Raw genomic sequence first — 8,395 nt, forward strand, 5'->3', positions numbered from 1 at the left:
GATCTCCATCAACCTCTCCCTCCTCCTTGCTGGATCAAGGCATGGGAGACGTCTCCCTTCCGTACGTGTGTTGAGCGCGGAGGTGCTGTCCGTTCGGCACTAGGATCATCGGTGATTTGAATCACGACGAGTACGACTCCATCAACCCCGTTCACTTGAACGCTTCCGCTCAGCGATCTACAAGGGTATGTAGATGCACTCTCCTTCCCCTCGTTGCTAGTCTCTCCATAGATAGATCTTGGTGACACGTAGGAAAATTTTGAATTTATGCTACGTTCCCCAACAGCGAGCTTGGTCCTGCAGCACCGAAAGGGGACGAGGTCAGTCCTGCTACACTGCGCGTGAGACGAGCTCAGTCCTGCTGCATCGTGCGCGAGACGAGCTCGGTCCTGCAGCACCGGGCACGAGATGAGCGGTAGACCACAGCTAGGAGAGGACCAGCCCTTTCGTGGGGGTAACATCCGGGCGACGAGGAGATGGGGCGAAGGCCGAGACGGCCCGAACATAGACGAGCCGATGCCAGAGAAGCCGGCCGCCGCCGCGGGCAGATCCGTCAACCACCGTAAAGCCTCCACGACACCGGGAGAGTACCATCGTCCGACCTCCCCACGCCGCGGCCCACGGCCGAAGCAGCGGCCACGCTCGGCCGCTACCCTACCCGCGTCGCCCGGCGAGCTCCAAGCGCCGGAGCCGCCGGGCATGCACCACCGTTACTACGCGCCACCGGCAGGCCCCCAACGCCAGACCCGGCCGGATCCAGCAAGAGACCGGCCGCACGCACACACCCCCGCGTCTCCACGCCCTGGCCAGGTCCAGCCGGTGCCCAGCCACCCCGCCGGAGAGGAAGAACCCCGGCTGCACCACCACCACCTTAGAAGGGGCCGCCGGTCGCCCTGCAGCCGCCAACCGCCAGCACCCGCCGGATCTGGGCAGGGGGCTCCAGATCCGCCGCCAGCACATCCCCGGGCCTCCAGAGCCCCACGAGGAGGGGGGGGGGGGGAGGAGAGGAGGCGACGCCGTCCGGTCACCAGGGAGCGAGGCGGAGGAGGGAAGCCGGAGCAGAGGCAAGCCGGCGCCCGACGCCACCGAGCAGGGGAGGCCGCCCCGCGGCGTCCGCCACCCGTGCGAGGGAGAGAGCCGCCCCGCCACCGCCTGCGCCACGCGGCCTTTGGCCGGCGACGCCACCGGCGACGGCGAGGGAGGGGGGAAGGGGCCGAGGGACGGGGGCGGCGGCGCTAGGGTTCCCTCCCAGGGGCGCCCGCGGGAGCGCCTCGGGAGGGGAGGGGGGTTTCCCTACTAGTGTTTACACTCGTTGACCATACCCTTTATCTGGGATAAGCAATGGTACTGGAATTTTCTATGATCTGCTTCTCATTGAAACTTGAAAGTACTAGTATTTAGTAAGTCTTTGTGTTTAGATCAACAGGCTCTCTGAAACTGTCATGCTCCATTTTCTTTGATCTGCCATGTTTCATTTCACTGAAATGTCAGCAACTTAGAATTTTCACTGAAATGAAACAAATCATCAAAGAAGTTGTAGCCACCTTTACATCTGGCTATGGCTAGCTAAAGACATTGTAGGGGAAATGAAAACTGGGGGAAGCCACGTCCCAAACACGGGACACAGGAGAGCATTGTCACATACATCGAGAACTGTTACAACATATTGTTGCCGTCGTTGGTTCCAGACAACGCATCAGGGCTCCACGTGTTCGCGGCCAACTCCAGTCGCATCCCTAGCCTCGTCTTAGTTCTTCAGCAGCTGTAAGCGCTGGGACTGTCATTGCTTTTCTCCATCTGTGGCAAAGCGCTATTCAATCAATGTGGTACACCTCTTCGGGCATAAAGGCAACCATCTCTTCATCGGACGCATCAGCTGTGTTAGTTTTTGCACAACAAGAGGTTAATGGATGCAAGTAAGTGTTGTTGGTGGACGGCTGAGAGCAGTTTTGTTCAACGCCCAATGTTGGAGCACGGGCGAATCTAACAAAATAAAATTATTAATATTTTGTGGTTCATGATGTCTATCAAGGATGTCATGCCCATAACTAAGCTTATTAATCACTCTGGGTTTGCAAAGGTATTTTAGGGTCACTTTCATGCTTATTAAAAGCACGCTGAGTAGCAGCCGCAGAAAAGTCTTATTAGTATGACACCAATTCTTCGTTTTTTATGCTCCGTGTAGACCAGGGAAAGTTGCTAGAGACCGCTTCCAAATTTCTACCCAGCTAGAAAAGAGATTATGAAAAGGACCGAGAGGAAAATTCGGTCGAAGGAGAGCGAGCGGCTCCCACGACTAGGGTTCCGCCCCCGCCCCCCGCTGCCGCCAGCTGGGTCCGCCGGGCCTTGCCCGTGTGGCGCTGGCGGCGGCGGGCCGTCCCTTCCCCGCTTGCTCAAGGGGGGGGGGGGGGGGGGAGCTCCTGATGGCGGCGGTGTGGCTCGGCGGCGGGAGTCCGGCGAGCTTTGTGGTCCTTGGTGCGGAGGCGCGGCCGTTGGCCGCGGGGCGGCATGGCGGTCCTGGTGGCCGGCGGCACCCACACGGCCCAGATCTAGGCCCTTTCGGGCTTCATCTGCGCTAGGGAGGGCTAGCGACTCGGTGTGGAGACGCTGCTCCCTGGTTGGTGGCGAAGAGGCGGTGGTGTGCGGGCGGTGGTTGCTTCGACAGCTGGCGAGCTGCAGCGTGACGGTAGGGGCTGTCCGGACCCTTTTGTGTCTGGCCGGGCCTTGGCGCCTGGTAAGCCCCTTGTTCGTGCGTCCGGTCGGCTCCGCGGTGGCGGTGGTGGTTGTCCCCTCACGTCGGCGATGTTGCGGATGCCCCCGAGGCCACTATCTCTTCTCCCGTCCTCCAGGTGTCGTGTCGGTGACCTCTGGTAGACGGCGAAGTTAATTCAGTGACCGTGGTGGCACATGTTGGTGGGCGGCGTGATGGGCGGTGCACTATGATTTGTGCGGGGTGGTGGTGGGGGTTTGGGTTGGGAGAAATCTCTGGCGGCTTGTCCGGCCCCGATGCGGCGACGCCCGTGGGTGCCGCCGGACCTTCCTAAAGGGCGTCGGGTACACCCCTCCCCCCACTACTCCCCGCGTACCGGGGGAAACCCTAGGACTAGTCCGGGCAACAGTGGCGTTGTTGTCGCCTCCTTCTTGAAGGTGTTGCTTGGTACGCGACGCTTCAGAGTGCTGGGATCGTGGTGGTACTTATCCGGAGGGTGCAGCGGTCGCCGGTCATCTTCGTTTCGTTGATCTGCCGTTGTTGGCATTTGTTTCTCTTTCTTTCTTCTTTGTTTTTCTTTGGGCATTGTTTGTGCTGCGGCCCCAACACCTATCGTTGCATGTATCGGTGGTTGCTTTGTAATACAAAGCGGGGGAAACCCTTTTTCTTAGAAAAGAGATTATCCAATTTCACATTCAACTGTTTGATCATTAAAGAAAAAAGAGTAGGACGGCTTCAATAGAGAAGCAAGACGATGCCTCAGTGTCCCTGGGTGAGTTCTCTGGCAAGTTTCCTAGGTTTTACAAGTATGTTTATATGTTGCCTGTGAAGTTTCTAAATATACATGTTGGCTTTGAATTTTCAACTATATGGTTGTGTGTTATGAGAGGCAAAGTGGTTGTGCAAATATATGATGTATGCATGCCTGATAATCGTCTTTGAATGTTTTTTTGAATTTCATTTGGAGAGTTGGTAATCAAACAAAAAAATATTGAACGAAAGGGGTTCCCCCGGCTCCATCTTTTTATTAAATGAAGGCAAAAAACAAAAATAATGTCAAGCCTGAAAAAGGTAATGGAGGCGGTTGTATGGAGAAAACTGCCTCGGACACTGAAAGCATTGCAAGTGGTTGTTCCGAAAGAACCGCATGCGGGTAGAAGCACTGGAAACCACCTCCGCTATGTCGACTATTAGCAAGACAAACTTTGAGGCGGAACAAGGAGCTGCTGAAGACCCATGTATCAAATCGTCTCCAAAGCCCGATGTTCTACTAGTGAAGGATGAATGCATTTATCTACTTATGGCGATGTACTATTTTGGGCTCTTTCAAACGAAGAATATATAAATCCACGGTTGTACACTGAGGAATGACAGTGAAATAATAGTATGCATAATGGATTTTATCGTCTTGTTTCGCCTCACCTTACTTGGAGCAGTGTAGGGATCCACAAATCCACTAAATATTACATAGTATTTCTACTTACTGACAAGAAAAAGCAACTTATTGGTCCATGGAGCAAACTATTATATGGTACTCCTAATAAGCAAGCAAGAACTGCCAACTAGTAATAAACAAGTAACTGAGTGACATGTTAACATTGTTAGTACGTTTTTTCGACGAAGAACATTTCATCCAATTGATATATCCAGGTGATACAACTGCATTGAAAGAATGCCCAGCCTCTGCATAGCGCGACGCACACAGCCAACAAGTCCAACAAGTCTAATAAAATATTGTTTTATAGCAAAAGTAAATCAGTCCAGCTTAGGGTGGGGCAAATACTATTCGAAGATTACATCGCCATTCATGTTGGGAGAAAACCTCCCTGGCTGTATACTCTAGCCGCGTAGACGCCATCATAAAAAGGTCACTGTCCCCCGGCCTCTGCAGGATAGACCACGTACGGAGGCATCGCGTACACATATGAATAACCTGCACAGGAGATGAAACACATTTATTGTTAAAAACTACATCATTTCTGGTAAGCCGCATTGCCCAGCATACGGCAGCCGCCCCCACGAGTAGATGTGCAGAAAATTGTTTATCGATACCCCACAATCAATTGCCGAACATGTTACGTGAACTACGGGTGGATATAGATTTGAAGCTACTTGAACTATGGCCCAGACTGCACAAGCAAAGTTACACTCAAAAAATAAGTGTTTGATGCACTCATCATGTTGACAAAAGACACATGTCTTGCTACCTTGCCAGTTGCGTCGTGCCAAGTTATCTCTAGTTAAGTACATAGAGGTGATTTACTGCCAATAGAGCCCGACATGGAAATCTATAGTCGAGTGGTCCAGCTGTGCTTGAATTACATGGACAATTGACAACTTGGTGCGATTAATCAACATTTTGTGTGAACTAACTTGTGCCGTCGAAATTAATTAAAATGGTAACATGACTACATTTTGGAGTGGTTGATGTTTCTCAGTTGGAGCAACCAATACAACTCTAAAATTCTACTGCTAATGTGTTTGTGACCCAATAAAACCTTGTTTTGTGTGTGTGTGTGTGTGTGTGTGCACGCGCACATGCTTGTGTGTGTTATAATTCGATCACCAAGTAAGTTAATAAATATATTTTTGATTTGTGCAAATTAGGTTAGAAATGTTTCCAGGAGAAATTTGTGCACATGGTTTTCAAGTTGGTGTGGCCGTGTTGTTGGTGGAGTACTGAGAGCAGTTCTTTCCAACGCCAAACGTTGGAGCACTGGAGAATCTAACGGAACAACATTCTGAATATTTTCTGGTTCAAGATGACTATCAAGAAGGCCACGCCCATAACTAAGATCAATAATCACTCTGGATTTGCAAAGGTATTGCAGGGTCACTTTCATGCTTATCAAAAGCAGGTTGAGTAGCCGCCGCAGAAAAGTCTTATTAGTTTGACACCGGCTCTTTGTTTTCTTATGCTCCTTGTACTAGCAAAAGTCGTCGCTAGAGGACCGTTTCCAAATTTCTAGCAAGGCACTAAATATATTAGTCAATTTCACATTCAATTGGTTGATCATCAAAGAATAGCACGACATCAAAGGAGAAGCAAGACAAAGCCTCACAGTGTCCTTGGGAGAGTTCTTTCACAAGTTTCTGGACCATGGCCTCTATATATATGTGTGCTTCACTCAGCACTTCCAATTGATTTGTTATGGTACCACATCCCTCAAGAAACAGTAAGGCAGGGGGTACTCAAACACATATGCATGGAGGTAATCTTTTCTGCTGCTATGGGTGAGCTTGCAAGTAGATCCATATCTTTCCTCATGGCCAGGTACCTAAAGCAGATGCCGGCACCAACCGAGGAGGAGAGGCTGCGCAGCCTACAACGGCTGCTGCTGCGGGTTCGTGTCGTCGTCAAGGAGGCAGATGGCCGGCTCATCACCAACCAGGCCATGCTGCATCAACTCAGCATACTGAGAAAGGAGATGTACAGGTAAAACGGTTTTTCAGAACATCGGGGCAACGGAACACTTTATTCTGAACTGCTCCAAAAAGGTGCTTAAAAGATTTGAATTTTTTTGATTTTTTTACATTAATACGCATGCATGTGGTCTTAATACCTGTGAAATTTTGTTCAATAATATGTTGTATTACGTGCTGCACAAAAAAAGATAAAAATTCGGCCTGAAAACAACAAAAAAACAAGCCCCTAATTTTCATATATTTTGTCTTTGCTGTAGCTTTTACATGTAAGCATGTATACTGCTGAAATTTTGGCCCGATATACAACATTGCTATATGTTCATGCACACAAAAACTTGAAAAATTAGCCGTAAAAAAATCTGTTTTTCTTAACTTCAAAATAAAGTGCTCCGTTGCATCCGTGCTCAGATGTCAATTTTCGATGTACAGGGGGTATTACACCTTCGATATCTTCAGTTGCCGAGACCATGGAGACGGCAGGACAAAAGATCATGAAGTCATTTACTCCTTTGCCCCATCTAACTTCAACCCTGCCAAGCGTGTATGTTTCTGCAGTGGCAGCAGTGAAGGTGCAGCAAAAGCTGAGCTGCTGGAGCAAGTTCTTGGCAGCATAAGGGACGCCATGGAAGATGTGAGCGAGTTCATCATGTTTCTAAACAGTTGCCCGCGTTTGCACCGCCAGCCGTATAACATGTATCTGCAGCTGGACAAGTGCATGTTCGGATGCCAAATGGAGGCGGAAGTTGTGATGAACTTCCTATTGCAAGAAGAGACTACTCCCAGTGCCACTAATTATCTGCCTGTCCTGCCGATTGTCGGTCCCGGAAATGTTGGAAAGAGCACCCTGATCGAGCATCTGTGTGACAATGAAATGGTGCGCAACCACTTCTCTCTGATTTTGTTTTTCAATGGAGACAATCTTGAAGATGCAAGTGTAGAGACCCTAAGAGATGGAGGTAGAAGGACATTGATCATCATTGAACTGCTTCTGGATATCGAGGAGCCTGTATGGAAGAGGTTGTATTCAACTGCGAAAACCTGCATCATGAGTGGAAGTAAGATGATAATTGTGAGCCGTTCCGACAAGATTACAAGCTTTGGAACCACAAAACCCCTCAGGTTACAGCACCTTACTCAGGAAGCATATTGGTACTTCTTCAAGGTTCGTGCTCCCAGCTTTTGGGAGCACGAGAGCGGAGAACCACCCAAAGCTCACATCAATAGCCATGGACATGGCTAGGCTGATGAATGGGTGCTTCATGGGTGCAAACATCTTCAGTGAACTACTAAAAGAAAATATTAATCTTCATTTCTGGACCATGGCCTTTGCGGCCCTGAGGAATTCGAAGCAGACAAACAACTCAGTGTATGGGGAGCATTTCATTTATCCCTGGCCAATGCTGGAGACAGGATATTTCAGGAGAGTGAAGAAAACTTCTGAATGTGTTGTGATGTTTGCTGGCCACCAGACATGTTCTGTTGAAACTGGACCCGAAGCTCTCAAGATGATTAGCATGCAAGATCTTCTCAATGGAAGTGTTAGGCCTAGAGGGAAATTCAGCGCCCATCAGTGGACATCTCGTCTTCCTCCTTACTACAACTACTCTGTTCGCTGTGAGATAAGGAGGCCACATCGCGTGAACAAATACTTTGAGAAGAGAACTTCCTGATTAATTGTCTTGTCTTTATTTATTCTTCTCTAAATAGATTATGTGAAAGCTCATGCATGGTTCGTGCTTCTCTTGAAGTAATGCAAGCAGAGTAGATATATATTGTGAGTTGTGGCTGTTCTCCTTACTGAAATATCCTCTTTTTTCCTTTTCCCCAAAAATGTAGTATACGTGAGGAGCTGAAAAGATGGTGTGTGAAATCCTAAAATTTTGGATATGAAAATATGGAAATGCGAACTATGAGGATCTTTCTGTAAAATCAGTAGAACTCGTGAGGGGAAAACAAGTGTAATCACCCAGAATAAACTCAAGTCGATCATTTTTTTAATGTACGAATAGAAAAAAATATGAACACTAACTAAATATTAATAGATCCATTAGGAATATGCACTCATATTATATTTATCTGGTTAGTAGAACTTTCTTCGTATACTTAGTCAACGATTTATATTAATAGATCCATGTCATTGCCTCATGTATACACTTAGTAATATTAACTGATTTTAATATACTAACTCATCTATAAACACATAGCCTATTTTGCATCCTGCATCATCACTTCCATCCCATGCCGCAAAAAAAAAAGATT

At 48.6% G+C, this 8,395-nt stretch overlaps 2 pseudogenes; one reads left to right on the plus strand and one right to left on the minus strand.

Annotated features, from left to right (window-relative positions):
• Positions 1 to 330: 330 nt before the first annotated feature.
• LOC147983233 (uncharacterized) lies at positions 331 to 5,812 on the minus strand (annotated as a pseudogene).
• A 104-nt stretch (positions 5,813 to 5,916) lies between these two features.
• Positions 5,917 to 7,806, plus strand: LOC125534790 (uncharacterized; annotated as a pseudogene).
• Positions 7,807 to 8,395: the final 589 nt, after the last annotated feature.

Source organism: Triticum urartu, chromosome 2A (genome assembly GCF_056163025.1).
Source record: "Triticum urartu cultivar PI428250 chromosome 2A, HENAU_Tu73, whole genome shotgun sequence".
NCBI lineage: Eukaryota > Viridiplantae > Streptophyta > Magnoliopsida > Poales > Poaceae > Triticum > Triticum urartu.